We start from the raw sequence: 17545 nt of genomic DNA, 5'->3' as shown, positions 1-17545 counted from the left end.
CAGCATAAAGTCAGCCCACAGCCAAATGCTAAGCTTGTAGGAAGAGAAAAGGTTAAACAGTTGAGGTGATTGTTTGAATGATTTGTTTAGTCAGTGAATGCAGTTAGCTGGGGCATGATGGTCTACGTGAATCATACAGCATTGTAGAAGCTGCCATCATCCAGCAAAAGAATTGCATTATCAACACCACCATACAGTGAGCATCTGAAGTACTGCCAAGTGTTCCCTTTTGCAAACTTACCTTCTGCATGAAGTGAAACAGAAAGAGGATTTTTCCTCAAGGGATGTCAATAAAATCTTCTGACAGGCCTTCTGTCACAGCTTTGTGTTGCAAGGTAATTAGGGGGTAGGGATCAGCCAGCTTTTTAAGGAGCACTGGCTTTGACTTAGCGAATGAACAGTGGAATGTTTTTGTCTTTTCTGGGTTTTTCAAAGGCAAGTCAAACAGTTAAAAAAAAAAAATAGAAAGGCAAAACAGGTGAGCATTATTTCTAGTGCAGTCAGCAGTACAGTGAGAGAAATCATGCCTGCCCTGATCACATGACTCCATCAGGAGTGACCGCCCAAAACAGCACATCGTGCCATTTCACAGAACTTGAACTCAAGCGTGCCTATTGTATCCTCTACCAAAACATGGGTGATACATTCCAAACATTACTGAATTCAGCTATACTTCTTCAAACCCTTACTAGGTATTTGTATTTTGGTTAATGTGCATTTGGGAGGCAGCATTTGTAGCCACTGTAGGGGTCCAGCCACAGTCAGGAAGCAGCACTGATGATGCGGGGAGGCATGAATGGCTCCTACTGCAGTTCGTTGTTTTTAACACAAATAATACATGGATACTTATTTCAGAGATTCAAATAAAACACTGGCATTCAAGGCAAAATGTGTGAGTCACGATTCCCTGCCCCTGTGTACATGTTGACTCCCTTCGTTAAAGGAAAGCACCCCCACATGCATCCTTCTTTCCCCCTTCTAGAAGTATGTTATGTACATAATAGGAACCTGATCACCATTGTCTTTTTACAACTGCGATTGGATGATCAGCACTATTCTCGAAGTTATTTTTCTTTTTTTTCCCTAAGTTACTTTTTTTGACTATAAAAATGTCTTTATATATCTCTCGGTTTTTAAGAGCTATAAAAAATGGAGTGTCTTCATAATGTTTTTTAGGTGAAAATACAGTTTCATAATGGTTTACTAATGTTGTGTAGGCTGATAGACACACTAACTTGCCTTTTTTGTTTGTCCCATATAGCAACTATATGAAATATTTGAGAAAACCCAAAGAATAATTCTAATAGAAGTTCCTTTTTTTTTTCTTCTTGGAAGAAAGTAAACTTGTAATTTTCAGATGAAAATACTTTTGGTTAAGGTGAAAAATACAGCAAAGAACTACATGAAATAATCATTTTACTCTCTATATTATATTACATTAGATTATATTATATCCAAGCCATTTGGTGGACAGAGAGCACTTCTGGTAGTATATTAAAAATTAAGTCATTGCGGGCGCCTGGGTGGCTCAGTTGGTTGCACGACTGCCTTCGGCTCAGGTCATGATCCTGGAGTCCCGGGATCGAGTCCCGCATCGGGCTCCCTGCTCAGCAGGGAGTCTGCTTCTCCCTCTGACCCTCTTCCCTCTCGTGCTCTCTATCTCTCATTCTCTCTCTCTCAAATAAATAAATAAAAAAAAATAAAAAAATAAAAAAATCTTTAAAAATTAAGTCATTGCAAGTGGGACCCTCTATCATCTGGCAAATAAATGAATTTTTAAGATCATTGGGTTACCTATGATTTTACACTGTTACAGTTTGGATTACTCCAAACCTTTTCCTATAGACTTTTCTATCCCAGTGTCTAACTCATCTAGTACATCTCTTAGGGCTATTTCATAAAAGTCACTGTCCACATTTTTCTAGGAAAATATTTTATATCACTAATAATAGTTATACTAGATCATTATAGATTTATGATCTATAGCCCTCAAAGAACTCAAGTCTTAGATTAGTAAATCGTATAATTACTACTGCCTAGAGGAGGAGAGAGAGTTAGTAAAGAAAGAACAGAGACTTGAATTAGAATCTCGTAACTTCAGGGGCACCTGCTGACTCAGGTGGTTGAGCATGCTACTCTTGACCTCAGGCTTGAAAGTTTGAGCCCCCCTGTTGGGTAGAGATTACTTAAAAATAAAATCTTAAAAAAAAAAAATCTCCTAACTTCCAAAGTCATGTTCTGGCTCATCCATGCCTTTGGCTCTTTTGGTCCATGTAACTTTCCACATGATTCAGCGTGAACAAATCTCAGTAAGAAATCTTTCGTGCTCTATTCTGGAAGCATGGTAGGCAATTTTCAGCAGAATCCTTAAGTAGAAAGAGGAAAGAATTTTTTGAATATGTAAAATGGACCTCTACAAACAATATCTTTGAGGCAGAATAGATTTTAAAAAGTTAAAATTTCTTGTTAGCAAATTTTAAAATTATATTCTATTCAGTAGTCCACTTATTCTTTGAAAAGCAAGGTGAGTGCCATTATAATCACTTTATTTTTAACCAAGGATAGTATTAGTAAATAGAAGAAATATATCTTAACTCATAGTTACTATCAGAAGACTAGAAACACTGTATTCTGATACCATAGCTAAAGGTTTGGGAATTTTGAAGTTTTGTTTTCTTTAAGTAGATTTTAAAAATACCTATAAAGTAATGGTTTCCTCCTGCTTTTGTAGTGGAGTATGACAATGTTACATGAGAATTATAGCAAGACTGAAATGGGATTCTGTCATATTCCAAAAGAGAACACGTGCCTGTTCTATACTAAATTGTGCACAATGAAGAGATACGCTTCACAGACTTCATTTAGTAGCTTCTACTCCACAACTGACAAAATCTCTCAGGGATTATATGTGAAGCATAAGCAAATAATTCAAGATACTGTCCAAGCAGAGTTCCGAAGAGACACGCTAGGGAAAATGGAGTTTGGGTCACTGATAATTTATGGTAGGCTCTAGGTCAAGGATGCACGTCTAGTGAAAGGTGAGGTGAACTCTGCCCTTCCACAGTTTTACTTTACCGAGGGGCTGTTTTGAGCCACTTACAGGTAAAAGATCTGCAAACCAAAACATAAGTTTTTAAAGATCTCAACCTTTATATCTAAAGCCCAGTAGGGCTTCTTTGCCTGGCTACCCACTAACCCTCACTCACTTCCCCCGCTGCCGCCTACCTTCAACTCTTTGTCGTTCAGGGCCCAACTTCAATATCACCTCCCGCACGGGAAGTTTTCTGTGACCTGCAAGTCTGAATTAAGTGCTCACCCGCTGTATTTCCAAAGTACCCCCAGATCACCTCCGTCATAGCAGTTGTCACACCATAATCTCATTACCTGATTACCCGTATTCACTAAATGCCAGATCCCCAAAAACAGGGCCTATAGCTTGTTCGTCTTCCTATGCCTGGGTGTCTGGCCCAGGAGCTCAGTAAAACTTTTCTGAAGGGAAGGAGAAAAGGAAGGAGGCAAGGGCCCCAGTTTTATGCTTTTCAATGTACCTGCTCCTCCACCCAGCAAAGGAAATACCAACATTTCTGAGCCCTTTCTAAGCATAGGCGATAAGCCCAGGTGTTTACTTTGACTTTTATTTTCCTGACAACTGTCATCTTTTTTTCACTGGAGGGCAATACTTAGTTACAAACTTTTCTGCAGCTCTAGTTCCGGCTTTCTCTGTGTGGATGGTGTGGAAGCTTTGCAAGTATCTACTACATTTCTCGTCCTCGGTCCTACTCTTAAGCGCAGTTAGTTTAAAGGGAAAATTATTCGTTACTGGATTTTATTGCAAACATATGCACTAAAGAGTACTGGGTTTGAGGAAGAGGCTAAACAAAATAAATAAAACAAAAATACTCTAGTGCCCAAGAAACTTATAAGAAATAGAATAAAAGACTAGAAAAGGCAAGATAACAACCCAAAAAATATAGGCAAAGTGAAAATAGTTACTGAACTTTATAGAGATTTACTGAACTCTGAATAGTTACTGAACTTTATAGAGCTTTAAAGAAAAGCTAGAAAGAATGATTTTTTGTATCCCAGTAGAACTGTTTTCACTATTTTATTTTTCACTCTATTTAAATTTGCCAAATGCCTCATGGTCATCCTTTAGTTACTGTACATAATGTTTTGGTAGCTACCAAAGTATATGCAATTGTTTCTCTATTAGAATTAGAATTTCTCATTTCCTTTGCTATGGATCCAATCTTTATCTTCATTCAATCCAGTTAATACTTGGTGTTTAATATTTGGTGTTTAACAACAGGGTAATAGTTGGTGCTTAATTAACTGTAAGAAGAGACAGCTTCAGAATTGAAATAAATTGCATACTGAGCAGGATGGATAGCATCAACTTAGTATGATAAAATAAGTCCACAGGGCACCTGGGTGGCTCAGTCAGTTAAGCGTCTGCCTTTGGCTTAGGTCCTGATCTCAGGGTCCTGGGATCGAGTCCCACATCAGGACTTCCTCTGCCTGCCGCTCCCCCTGCTTGTGCTCGCTCTCTGTCAAATGATTAAATAAAATCTTTTAAAAAAATTTAAAAATTAAATAAGTCCATTTAGAAGATATATCCACACACATACTGTTATGGACCAAATGTTTGTGTCCTGTTGTCCGTGGTATTTCATTATGGCAGCCCAAACAGACTAAGACATATATCCAACCTATATATTGTATGTGATGATAATAAGCAGGTCAAGTTTCTTTTTACCAGCCACATATTGGGAACATGCGCAGATGTATTTGTGTGACTCTCCAGAGCTATAGATATGATTCAGAGCCACCTTGAGACCACATTCACCTGTCAGTTTCTCTGCCTCCTATTTCAGATGTCTTTCTGGTCCTGCTTTGTTTTTGCAACTGCTCCAAGAAAGTACAGGCACAATAGAGGTCATTGCTTCTTTATCTCAAGAAGCTCAGCAATCTTATTTTTGTGAAAAATAATCTGATTTTTGCTATATACCTTGAAATTAATTTTTCCTGACACATGAACAAATAGGTGGAACAGAATAAAGATTATTTCTGAGTATAAAATCCCAAATCCCTATATGACTCTGAATCATCCATGACAATCTGTGAAATGATCTGTATGTCTACTATTTTTCATTCCAAACTCTTTGAGATTCTGGGTTATTCATAGTTTGGCAATATCAATGAATATTTAAAATGTTTCTTTCTTGTACCAAAAATAATAATATAGTTATAATATATTTATCAAGGAGGTACAAAATAAAGAAATTCAGAATCAAAATCATATTTACTTTGCTATTAACTCCTACCATGTTTCTCATGAGGTGTTACTGTAAGGAAACCTGGAGTGAGCCAAAACATTTAACTTTTTAATCTGTCTTTAATACCTTCACTACCAAATAAAGTCTTTATTTAACTTTTGATTTCTTCTTTAATTTAATTTAAATAAAATATTTTACCTCTGCTAATACAACCAATTGTGAATTTTTGCCATTTGAGGCTTCTTTTTTACTCTTGTAATGCTTTGCTGTCATTAAAAAGTTACGTATTCCCTATTTCCTAGGATATTAATATGTCCAACTACTTGAAGTGATACATTTATCCAAATTTTAAAAAAGTAAAATAGAGGGTGCCTGGGTGGCTCAGTTGGTTAAGCGACTGCCTTCGGCTCAGGTCATGATCCTGGAGTCCCTGGATCGAGTCCCGCATCGGGCTCCCTGCTCGGCAGGGAGTCTGCTTCTCCCTCTGACCCTCCCCCCTCTCATGTGCTCTCTCTCATTCTCTCCCTCTCAAATAAATAAATAAAATCTTTTAAAAAAAAAAAAGTAAAATAGAAATAAAATAAAATAAATAAAAATAAAATAGACAATAAAATAAAAAGAGAATAGGGTTGAATTTTTATTTTTTTCATGATATGCTTAAGATACATTGAAGGATCCTATTCTTCTATATGTCCTAAAGGAATATATATTAAAATATGCCAAGCTGAAATTTTCCATGGTTACTGAAATTTGCTTGGAGGGACGGAGGGTGATGGCCTGTTATTGGACTTTAAAAGGTCAACAGCAACCCCCTAGATCATTAGGAAAAAAATGTTTATAGGAATTCATCTTTGAAATGCAGTACAAAAGTAATGAAGATTTTGTACAAATATTTAAGCATAGATTCCTGCCTGGAAATTTTTACATCCCTATTCAATATGACAGAGAAAAATTATGTAAACATGACCTGGGAGGGAAAAAAAACTACATAGTGACCATCTGTGCTATTGTCTCCTTCTTCTCTTCAAACTACAAACATATCTTTTTAAAATTTAGGTCATGTCCTTTGCCTTATTCAAAAGTCTCAAGATTTACCTATCGCAGACTTTGTGTTCAGATCTCCTTTTCTCTACACACTGTTGAAACCCCTTTAGAATTTGTAGATATTATTTATATGGTGTATATGTATGTGTGTATGTATGCATGTATATATATATAATATGTGGTCATACGCCTTCTCTCTCCCTAAATAAATTATTTGTGCAGGGCATCTAGGAAAAGGCATTCATTCCCAGTCACTCACTGAATGTCTACACGTGCCAGTCATTGTGCTAAGAAAGGGTTTTAGAGAATAAGACAGAAGCTGCTCTCTGTCTGACATTACTTCCTCCTCTTGTATAATTCACCATAACATCATAGAGTATACTATTCATAGTCAATAGTCAATTCAGTTGATTAAGCTGCCAAGAAATATCAGATTAAGACCTTGATGGGCCCTTATGCAGTAAAGGAACACAAGGTTTCAGAAGCCTGTGAAAAGAGGCATCTGTAGTCCCACCATGCTGTGTTCTCTTGCATGTCTCTTTCATTATCCTAGTCTCAACCTCACATGCTCTGGGGCCTCATCTTCAGTGCTAGAGTTTCAAGGATTATGTGTACTTGGAAGGCACATCAGATTTTCTGGCAAGACAGGTCTTCTGTCTTGGCGCTGTCCCAGGTCAGCATTTTTCAAGAGCAGAGTCAACTTGGAAAAAGTGTGTATGTCAGGCCATCTTCTTAAAATAATTTCTCTTATTCTTAACAAAACTCCAGTTAATTCAAAGAAGAAGAAACCAACAACAGCCTTGTTCTTAGCTTTTCTCAGTGACCAAGTCTTCATGTGCCAGTGGTCAAGTAAGGGAGCTTAATAAGTATAAGAAGTAGCAAAATATTATTGCGCAGAACATTCTCTCCAGCCCAAAAAGTTATTTCTAAATTGGTTGCTCCATAAACATTAATTGATGGTGGTGTTTTCTCAAAAACTTTTATCAGAAATTTGGGAATCCATCCAATAGCACAGACTGTTTTTTTTTCCCCCCTCCCTCTAGATTCTTGTATTCAGAATTAGGTCTCAAATCTCTTTTGGGGAAGGAAAAACATGTTTGGAATATTCCAATCCCTTTACTTTTAGAATTGTCATTGAGGGTGCTAAAGAAGAATTGGAGTGCTATTGAGCAATCTGTGAAGTTTCAACATCTTTGCGGAACCACATAGGAATCTTGGAAAAATACTTTTTTCACAGATTTAGCTGTCAATTTGATTTTTTTACCTTCCTTTTTATGTTCTGATCCTTGAAATAGATTGGGCAAAAATTTAAATTATATGAACAACACCTTATTTTCATGGAAGTCTAGTATCAGAGGGCTTTAGCATATTTTAAAGACATTCTACAATTAATCCTTTTAATACACCCATATATGAAAATAGGTTACATGTGTCATTGTTGCACCCTTTTTGCAAAATGGAAGATTGAAGAATATAATCCAGTCTTCACATTTCTTCCAGTAAACAGCTCTGCCACTGAAAAGGGAAAAAAAGCTAAATATCAGACAAGCAAGAGCTCGTCTCCACCCTAACGTATCTTGAATTTAAATGTGTATATTTCTAACAGGTTATTCAAGTAGGACTTTTTTTTTTTAAGATTTTATTTATTTATTTGACAGAGAGAGACACAGCGAGAGAGGGAACACAAGCAGGGGGTGTGGGAGAGGGAGAAGCAGGCTTCCCGCGGAGCAGGGAGCCCGATACGGGGCTTGATTCCAGGACCCTGGGATCGTGACCTGAGCCGAAGGCAGACGATTAAAGACTGAGCCACCCAGGCACCCCAGGACATGTTCTTTTAAATACCCAATAAATCCTTGTGGCTCCTAAAGTCAGATTGAAAAACTCCTTTGCAGTATATTCTATTTATGTTTTTAATTTAATTTTATGTTTTTTAAGATTTTTTTAAAGATTTTATTTATTTATTTGACAGAGAGAGGGAACACAAGCAGGGGGAGTGGGAGCAAGGAGCCCAATGTGGGGCTCGATCCCAGGACCCTGGTATCATGACCTGAGCTGAAGGCAGAGGCTTAATTGAGCCACCCACGTGCCCCTAAGATTTTATTTTTAAGTCATCTCTACACCTAACATGGGGTTTAAACCCACAACCCCAAGATCAAGAGTCACACACTCCACGACTGAGCTGGGCACCCCTGTAGTGTATTCTATTTAGAAGATAGATTTATCAGGTGCCTGGGTGGCTCAGTTGGTTAAGCGACTGCCTTCGGCTCAGGTCATGATCCTGGAGTCCCTGTATCGAGTCCTGCATCGGGCTCCCTGCTCAGCAGGGAGTCTGCTTCTCCCTCTGACCCTCCCAACCGTCCCCCCTCTCATGTGCTCTCTCTCTCAGTCTCTCTCTCTCAAATAAATAAATAAAATCTTAAAAAAAAAAAAAAGAAGATAGATTTATCTTGTCATTCTCATACTTTGTTCTTATTGTGAACAGTTTCTAGAGCCAAATAAAGATCTGAGTGTTATAGTAGGAAATATAGTTGATCTCTTTCACAGGTTTATGATTTACAATAATTATAGGTATACATAAAGCCTCCAATAATCAAAAATATGTGTCTGGGTCTAATTTATTTGTTGTTGTTTTTTATGTAGACACCAAACATCCATAATATGTAAGTTGATTCATTGTCATAATAATATCAAACCCCCAAAACCTTCATTTCCCAAAAATGAGCTGAAGCTATCAGATGCTGAAATGACTAGTAATAGCCACTATCACATGGTATAGTGTGTCAGCGGTGGCATTCACTGAGTCACTCATTCATTTGTCTGTCATATCCCACCTCCTCCCCAAAGCCACTTGGAACATTCTCTCTGATCCCAGAGAAGTAACTCTGCTTGCCTTGTTCCTCAGTAAGCCTCTAACAGTCCTGCCTGGCCTTGACTCTGCTTCATGCCCCCGGTAGAAGCAGGAGTCACAGTGGAGGAGGGAAGAGGGCAGAGTGATCTAACTTCATTGCATAGGGAAAGAGCACTGGGCTGGCAGCCACAGCCCCTGTATCTGGATTCGTTTTCTTTGACCTTGAGAAAGTCATTTAGTTCCACTTTTCCTCATTTTACAACTAGAGTTGATAATACGTTCCTAATCTTCATCACTACATCATGAAAACTTGGGCTTCTTATGTTTATGGAAGATTGAGGATATGACTGAATATTTAGAAAACTTCTGAAATTTAGTGAGAGTCTGTGAAAAAAATCATAACTATATAACATGTCACTGTATTATTTCTTTAAAGATTTTATTTTGAAGGACTCTCTACACTCAATGTGGGACTAGAACTCACAACCCCGAGATTAAGAGTTGCATGCTCTGTGGACTGAGCCAACCAGGCACGCCAGCATATCACCATGTTGTTATTTTGAACAACTTAAAATTCCCACGAATATCAAATGAGGTCATGTTTATGAAAGGACTCTTAAAATAGCAAAGCTCTATTCTTATAAATAAAATTAATATTCTTATTAGTAGGTCTATTCCCTTCATCTCATCCTCCTAACCAATTACCGTAAATAAACCAAGTTATAGTTATCACTGGAGCTGGTTTTGTGCATTAGAGCAATCCTAATTAAGGTGGATGCTAAAGATATGTACATGGCTAAGACCTGGTTCTTGAGTTTAAGACATTTATACTCAGTTTAAAGTAGTAGCTACTAAGCAGGTACTCAAGTTAGCTGAATGAGCTGAATGAGATAGTAGTAGGGCATACATAAAGATCATACATAAAGATCAGAATCACCTGACTATCTAAAAGCAATGAAGAGAGCCTACAACTGAATTTGGAGCAGGTCTGGGAAGAGGGCATAGAATGGAGGTGGGGAATAACCACACTGGTTTGGCTGAATTCCATTTTGCCTGTTTACCTTCAATAATATTTAGGTTTTAAAGGCTATGGATAAAGATATTTTGAACCTGAGAGCTGTGCACTTATGGCACATTGTCATTGACTCCTAAGATGTAACAATGTTTTCTGTTATACTTTTTAAAAATACAGCTGACTTCTAGGCGCCTGGTGGCTCAGTTGGTTAAGTGTCTGCCTTCGGCTCAGGTCATGATTCCAGGAGCCTGGGATGGAGCCCTCCATCAGGCTCCCTGCTCAGTGGAGGGTCCGCTTCTCCCTTTCTCTCACCCCCCTGCCTCTCCCCCTGCTTGTGTTCATGCTCTGTCTCTCAAATAAATCAATAAAATCTTTTTAAAATTGTTATGTTAACTACTGCTAGTTGAATGAATAATGTGAGAATAAAGGTTCTACGTTTGGAAGTCAACTGTATTTTATTTTATTTTAAAAAGATTTTAAACCCATTCATAGAAGCCAACATACTAAATTATCCTTCATGTATTGATAATGGAGAATTATTCTAAAAATTCTTTGGACTTTTGACTGTTAGAGATCTCCATGTACCCTGCCTCCCCCTTTTTTTCCTGAATTTCAATTGCCAATCATATAAGAAGGACCCGCTTAACCTGTGTTCTGAGCAGGGGCATCTAACTATAGGTTTGATGGTTACTCAAAAAAAGATGAGTAGTTTTATATTTTATCCCAAAATATTAAGTAGATATTAACAGTACGCACATTTGTATGAAAACTATTTTTTCTCAGAGAAAACAAATTATCAGACCAAATAAAATCTTTAAAATTATATAAGCCTAGATAATCATAGCTACATAGCTATTAGGAACAGCAGAGAAATCTATCCATCTTTAAACTTCTATGAGGAGAAAAAAGGGTTTAAAACAGATATATTTTCAATCAATTCCTTCATAAAAGAACTCTCTGGAAAAACAGCCTGTAGCACATAGCTCATCACTCCTTGTGCAATCAGACATACCCATTGTCTTCAGAGGGAGAGCTGCTGCCTCACAGGCCTGGCCCCTTTAATGGACAAGTAGCTTCTGTAGAAGCACTGTGACATCCAGAGGTGGAGTTCTTTGAAGCTCCAGTTCTGGGGAACCATCATTTTGTTACAGAGCAAGAATTATATCAGAATTTCCTGGGAATCGGTCATCACAGGAAATTATCAGCAATTCATGGACTTTCCTTTTTTGCGTTTGCTTCGGGCTCGAGGGTAATCACAAAAGATTATAGTCTCCATTTCAGCTTTCATATCACTGAAATATTCTTCTCTGCCGAGAGCATGATTGATTTCCAGAGGCCAGCTTTTAACCCCAGCTTCGGGAGGCCAGTTGCCCTGCAGTGGTTAGAGAACTGCCAACAATTGTTTCTGTGATATTGTTTGTTGTGAGGCAGAAATTAAGTGACTCCTGGCTAATTATACAAAATCTTTTAAATAAAGTGACATATGAACTTCTTGTGTTGTTAGATAGAGGTATTTGTCCAATTTTAGTACAAGTGTTAAAGGTTGGGGGAGGCAGAAAGTGTGAATAAAAATTTCAAATGAGTGTTACGAAGACTTTGAAGGTGCCAAGCATCCCAATAGGCTGAATTTCAGAATGGAAAACAGAAACATTTAGAAACATTTCTGAAAATCTTCATAAGGAGTAGATAGATTATAAATACAAATGGTTTTTGCTTCCTAGCATTCAAACTTTTCATGAATGTTCCCAAGGGATTCTCTATTTCCTGACAACTGGCTAGGTGGTGCATGGAGGGTTTTCTCCATTGCTTGACGAGGGAATCTTGATGAGATATCCATGGCCAAAATATGAGCAAGCTAGACACATTTTTAATGTGATGATTTCATTTGCTCTATTCATTTTTCTCTTTTATATGTTGCTTTATTCAGAATATATAGAGGCAGAAAAGGCTGTGTGTATATTTGAAACAAATTCGGTGGATAAAATAGTTTCACCTGCCAGTGACTACATTTCCTTACAAATTCAGAAGAAAAGAAAGACAGTTCAGTTCAGACTACTTTTAGTTTGAACTGTAGCCTCCTTGCAATCACCTAAAAATAATTATAAATCAAATGTATCAATGTTAAATGTCAGGCTGTACCATTAACAGAGCTTTGTTCAATAAAGCAGTTATCACTGCAGAGAACAGAGTAAGGCATAATACGGAAGCTCTTTATTTTACTTTACAAGTAAGTCTGGTATATTTTGTATAATATAAATGCAGGGTTGAACCAAAAATCTTTTTTTTGCTGAGGAGAGTTAATATGAATACACATATACATCCATACAAAAAAGCAATAGTGAGATAAATATATGACGTAAAAAGTTTTGATGTCACTTGTCCACAAAACTATTCCTAATAAAAAGCCCTAAAATGTTAAGTGTGACAAAGTAAGCTTGTAAGAAGGAAAAATAGAATCAACATTGATGTAGTCATGACACCCTTGGATGGGCATCACAGAGCAGGGACAGAGGGGTGCCTGGCTGGCTCAATGGGAAAAACGTGCAACTCTTGATCTCGGGGTTGTGGGTTTGAGCCCCATGTTGGGTGTAAAGATGACTTAAATAAATTAATTTTAAAAGGACAAACAAGGAAACATGGACAGATAAAATACAGGAGGCCCAGTTAAAGTTAAATTTCAGATAAACAACAAATTGTTTTTAGTATAAGAATATCCTATACAACGTTTGGCACATATATTTACTTAAAAAAAATCATCTGTTGTTTATCTGAAATTCAACTTTAACAGGGCATCTTATATTTTTATTTGCAAATCTGGCTACTGTAGCAAGACATCTGGGTTCTGGGCTTAGCTGAAGAGGTTCAAGCAAGTCTCTAAAATTCTCCAAATCTTTTCTCATTTTCAGGTGAGGAAGTTGGACTAAAATCAGGCTGGTGGGTGTAGGGCCTGGCCTACCAGTTATAACCAGCACCGTTTTCAGTATTTATTATATTAAACTTCCAGATAGGGTTCTTTTTTTGGGTGACGGGGGGGTGGTGGTTCTGGAGCTCAAACTAAAACAAATTTAAAAACCAGTTTGAAAACGCAGATGATCTCTGACATTTTACCACTGTGTAATGAGAGTATGGCATGGAGAGAAAGAACCCGAGATGCTCAGGATTGGAACACTGCAGATTTGTTGCCTTGCCTTGAGCCTTGTCAGTCCTCAACTGTCAGCTTTCTTCTTAACACAAGGGTAAGAAACGTGTTGTCCTGCATCTGGGGAAAAAACATTTCATTTCCACTTTGCTTTGCAGAATAAAGAATACATCCAAAGAGGCTCGGGTTTCCGCATTTGCACTTCTTCCTGCCTGGTGGGGTTTTCTTTTCATCTTAGACTTTTTAAATTTGTGTCACGGACCTGTTTTGCCTCACCATCAGGATATATCTGATTAGTTACCGAACAGCCTTTCAAACTTAGCTTTGATAGAATGGTTTTGAGAGGATGTCAGTTAATGCATTTGGCTGTTCGGGAGGTGTATTGATTTTTAAATCAAGAAAGCTCATTGCTTCCCTAGTCTCTTAGAAAGCCTTTGTAACTTTTTTTTTTTTTTTTTTAGCCTGCTTACCAGAACACAGGCAAACATAGTCTTTCTTACTTGTATTTGGAGGCTTTGCACCAATAACTTTAAAGGTACATCCATAAGTATGAGCAAGTAATTTTTGGTTACTGGTATGGCATTTTTTTTCCCTCCTAAAGTATGAAGAATTCTATTTTTTATTTTATTTTTTTTAAAGATTTTATTTATTTATCTGACAGAGAGATAGCGAGAGCAGGAACATAAGCAGGGCGAGTGGGAGAGGGAGAGGGAGAAGCAGGCTTCCCGCTGAGCAGGAAGCCTCATGCGGGGCTCGACCCCAGGGTCCTGGGATCATGACCTGAGCCGAAGGCAGACACCCAAGGACTGAGCCACCCAGGTGCCCTGAAGAATTCCATTTTTTAAAAAGATATTTCTCAGACTTACTTTTGGCACTGAATTTTATGTTATGGAAATTTAATCTTGAAGATAAAGTTTTGGGGGCTGTTTTCAAGTCACCATTTTAAAAACAAAAGGAAAGGTCAAGAGCAAAGTGCCTATTTTCTATCTCAGATAGTAGCCAGTGTTCCAAACTGCAGGATGGATGTCTCCTTCCAATGTATTATAGAATAATCACTTCTCATGATCTATCCTCAAATGAATCTCTATCTTCTTGAGTATTTTGCACATCTATTGAAAAACTATTCTTCAGTCCATATTCCTGAAATAATTTTTCTTTTTTTATTTCACCCCGAGAAGACACCATACTAAATAACACAGGAAACAGCTGATCTGTTTAGTTTAGATTCTCTTGGTGAATCCAGTTCCTGTTCCCATCACTCTGAGGCATGTACTCTAGCTTTGTTAGTGGGACTTTTTTTGAGGGGGGTGCAGTGGGTGACATAGTTCATTGTCAACTATGCATAACTTAGGCTGTTTTTGAAATATGAATATACCCTATTGAGATATATAAATACTTTGGAGGTAGTAACTTTTCCAGAAAGAAAAATGTATTAATAGGATTTATCATTTTATTTCTTCTTTGCTCTTAAAATTCACAGTAGAGTTAAATTCTTATTAATTTCCTAGAAGACTCCACAGTTTTCCTTTTTCTTAAAAATTTTCTAAGTTTTTTGCATTCTCTCATAAGGACATCTAACAATTTCATAAGAATTTTTTTGTTACCTTATCTTTGACAGATGTTATAGATCTTTCATATCTGTATGCATCCATCGGCCAAAAAATTATATTATAGTCATAAGAACATCAAATCTTGAAGATAAAGCAAAAAGCTTTCAAGAACTTTCTTCACATCCTGATGGAAAAACACCTCTCTCTCTCTCTCAGTGGTTTCCAGTCACATCTAAACATTTGCTTGTTTAAGAATGGAAACAAACAAAGAAAAGCATTGGGTTTTCTTAGGAGATAGAACTCAGCTCATTACCTTAATGCTTTTTCCCTATGTTGAAAGCAGCAGTTGGAATTAGAGTGGAGAGTGGTCTGGGCTTCCTTAATACATGGCATTAACCGATTAGACATTTCAAAATGCATTGCTTAAGCTGAATATGGATAATATGCAATTGAAATGTTTTAGCTTACTCATCTATTGTTTGAATCAGAACATCAACACCCCAAACTGTTTGGTGTGTGTGTGTGTGTGTGTGTGTCCTTGCAATGAGGTCTGAGTGAACCTTGGGTTAAGTCTCATACCCATTGCAGACACAAATTGAAAGTCTTATTTGTTAAACTGAACTTTTTGAAATGCTCTTTGCTGCGGCTTCTTAAATTAGCCAGTGGCATAACCACGGCGTGGCTGAATGACTCTTAATCCCTGGCAGCATGGAGAATCACCCGGCATGTGGGGCCGCCAGGAAAATGGAACATTTTACATTTGTACTGACCATATTTCTTACATACAAGGATCTACTGTCAGAATGAGACGTGCGGCTTCAGTAAGGTACACAGGTGGCATCTCCCATTAACAAAATAACTGCTGTCTTAAAAAGACCTTAAAATTTCTTCCTTTTACTCAGAATAGTTTTAAAATTATCTGTCAAAAGTGTTCAACTGGTTTTCCACTAAAGAGAGGGAAGTGGTGAAACCACCCATTCATTTGCTGTTTGCTTTTTTGCTTTTACCTTTTGGTAACTCTCAAATTCTAAAAGTGTTAAAAGTGAAAAACATTATTTTCTTGTAGTATCTTCATAACTGTTAGATCATGGACCAAATCTGTACTTATTTAAAAAATAAGAGAAGTAACTCATACTCATTTCGCTGTTCACTAAGTACCAGGCCGACCACACTGCACAGAAGCCCACTAGGACGGTTTCCATGTGAGAGGCATCTAGCACTTAGCGCTCATCTGCAGAAAACTTCCAAAATGCAGATCACTTTCTCCCTGGGGTTGTGACGATCAGTAGTTCTGACATCCACTTGTTATCTTGGTGCTTAGTAGTTGAAGAACATCCTCTGTAGAAATCTCACAGGCCACTTTGAAAGCTGAGGAACACGCCCCTTACTTTCACCAGAAGTACAATTCGGAATTTGGTATCAACTTTCCTAAATCATGGAATAGTGTCATTATTTTTACATATTTGGTATGGTTTTACATGTAAAAGTATCTGAATCACAGTTGTGTCAAGACAACCAAAATGTTTTTAGGAATTACCTGTGGTAAAATGTTGTGTTTTTTTTCCCATTCTCCTATCTGATTTTTTTTTAAAGTACTTAAACACTCTGAAAATACCTTATTTATTCCTTTAGATGTATAGGTCTCTTCAACTACAATGTTGTATTTTTTTTTTGAAGGCTTGTTCTTCATTGTATGTCCAGTCCCCAAAACAATGAATGATAGCCACTTAATAAACTTTTGTTAAATCAATGAATTTTCAAGAAAATACAGTGTTTGTGCAAATTGAAAATCGTGCATTTATGAAAGTGTGATGTGTTGGAAAAGGAGCAAAAATTTCCTAGTTCTGAACTAAGTTGATATGAAACACTTAACCTCTAAAAATGTTGCATCCTTTACCATCAGAGTGATCTAGAAAGGGGATGAAATTTTATGGCAGAAACACACATCTCTTAGCATTCTATGTTTCTTTTTATTCTTCCAAAAATAAAACCAAGATGGAATTTCTCCAAAAACCACTGGAAAATGCAGTTCAGTTTTTCTTTCCAAACAGATCTTCAAAATAGAACACCGGGTGTTTTTCCTTACTTAGTCATCCTTTTTGTCAATGGAATATAGAATCTTGTTTGTTGAATCTCAGAACTTTTCAAAGAGGGTCTGACAATATGGAATTCGAGTGAAAGATACCTAGCCTTCTAAATTTATTTAAACAAAGGCAGTGGATGAAAGGCTAATCTGTGCTCTACTCTGATTGGCTGCTTCAAATCTCAGGGATGATTCCACTCATATTTTCTATAGAGACTACTGACCACCACTAGGAAGACTCTGGAAAGAGATTCTGGGACCCCATTCCATTTCTGGAGCAATCGCATGCTGCTAATTGTTAACCAGCCTCAAAATACTTCACAGCCTACCATATTTTGGTAAAATAGTAGTAGTAATAGTGATAGCCTTATTGGGTCAGAGATAAAGATATAATGTGGCCCTATTGCCTATTATTTCCTTAAGCGTGTGTTGTTTTACTTTAGCCTTTACACCAGTTCTGAATGACTGATTAACCTCCCGGTGGAGGAAAGCTATCCCATTGCCATTGGCACAGCTGATTTGATTAGCGAGGCACCGCCCATGTGTGGTTCTAGCAAGGAGCTGGAGATCCGTGGGGGAAGCACCTTTCC

General features: G+C 37.4%; 1 protein-coding gene across 1 annotated transcript in view; it reads left to right on the top strand.

Moving 5' to 3' along the window:
* The window catches only part of ZNF385B (zinc finger protein 385B), a 304024-nt gene that overhangs the window by 217818 nt on the left and 68661 nt on the right, over positions 1-17545 (top strand).

This window comes from Neomonachus schauinslandi, chromosome 3 (assembly GCF_002201575.2).
Source record: "Neomonachus schauinslandi chromosome 3, ASM220157v2, whole genome shotgun sequence".
NCBI classification, from domain to species: domain Eukaryota; kingdom Metazoa; phylum Chordata; class Mammalia; order Carnivora; family Phocidae; genus Neomonachus; species Neomonachus schauinslandi.
The sequence above is the reverse complement of the archived record's forward strand: the minus strand, read 5'-3'. Positions and strand labels throughout refer to the sequence as shown.